This window comes from Spermophilus citellus, assembly GCF_964194105.1.
Source record: "Spermophilus citellus genome assembly, chromosome: 5".
NCBI classification, from domain to species: Eukaryota; Metazoa; Chordata; class Mammalia; order Rodentia; family Sciuridae; genus Spermophilus; species Spermophilus citellus.
This window is the reverse complement of record NC_138186.1, coordinates 122,870,633-122,872,020: the sequence shown is the minus strand read 5'-3', so window position 1 is coordinate 122,872,020 and position 1,388 is coordinate 122,870,633. Positions and strand designations below refer to the sequence as shown.

At 36.2% G+C, this 1,388-nt stretch overlaps 1 pseudogene across 1 annotated transcript; it reads right to left on the bottom strand.

Annotated features, from left to right (window-relative positions):
* Positions 1–671: 671 nt before the first annotated feature.
* On the bottom strand, positions 672–954 carry LOC308649952 (small ubiquitin-related modifier 2-like; annotated as a pseudogene). The gene has a single exon. The product of its transcript is annotated as a small ubiquitin-related modifier 2-like (transcript).
* Positions 955–1,388: the final 434 nt, after the last annotated feature.

Genomic DNA, 1,388 nt, shown 5'->3' with positions numbered 1-1,388 from the left:
TACATGATTATTAGAATTTGTGAGAAAAAAGTTTTGGTAAATTTAATGCATTAGTTCTTTTTTTTTTAGACAAGAAGTTTATTTAAACAACAAGACGCTTGACTTGAAGGGAAAACTATCTAGGAATCTTTTTTAAGAGTAATTTACCCCTACTTAAAGACAGATTGCCCTACATGTAACAGCTACATACAAAAAAGTTATAAAATTGTCCTTGGTTTTACAATGATAAATGAAAAACATTAAAATTCTCCAATCGAACAGGTATGCAAGGATTTTTATGTTGTTCAGGTTTTTTTTTTTTTGTTGTTGTTGTTTTGTTTTTTGTTAAAACAGTGAGAGCAAAATAACTTACTGGAATATAAAGATAAGAGCTGAATGAACATGCCACTAATGGAGAAAGGGGATATTTTCACAGAACCAGTATTTTTCCCCATCCCATCTCCATTTGATGTCAATCAAAACATATCATTGGCCATTTAGTTTTAAAAAAAATGCAATATGCTTGTGCACATACACCAGTTACTTTATGTACAATAAAGGAATGGGGAAGGGGAAAATGAAAGAATAAAGAAAACTATACTGTAGTAGTCAGGATGTGGTGGAACCAAATTGCAGTTTTCTAATTGAGAATGTAAGAACAGAGTTTTGGAGTAAAGTAGCAGGTTCCCTTTTTAGTAGACACCTCCTGTCTGCTGCTGAAACACATCAATTGTATCTTCATCCTCCATTTCCAACTGTGCAGGTGTGTCTGTTTCATTAATTGGCTGCCCGTCAAATCGGAATCTGATCTGCCTCATCGACAAACCCTGTCGTTCTGTCGTTCACAATATGCTTTCATTAGTTTACTCTCTTAATCTTAAACTGCACCACAGAACCATCCTGCCCCGCCACCTTCAAGTTAATATGATCGTTGTTCTCAGTCTTGACTCCTTCCTTGGGCTTTTCGTCGGCCATGGCGAGCACCGGAGTCTCCTCAGCTGTCGCTTCACAAAAGAGGTACCAGGTCCGCACCAAACAAGCACACAAGCAGCTCCAGGAGCGGCAGAAGAAGGAGGCGGCAGTGCTGGTCGAGGGAGAGAGCAATGCATTAGTTCTTAAGCATAATTAAAACAATTATGTTAAAATAGTATGTTCATAGTAAGACATATAATTCATTTCAATCTATTTGTATTTCAGATCTCTGGTTTCCAAGTGAATAAGATGAAAGCTAATATAACCAAAATTTGCTAATACAACCAAACCCATTTGAGAGGCTCATTATTTAAAAAAAGTGCAAAGGAGAAAAATAGCCCTGAACAGAAAGTTGTTTCATTCCTCATTTCAGAACAATAGTATGACACAAATACAAAGCAGAAGTCAAGATAACCAGTTCCTTTGAACAGGATATA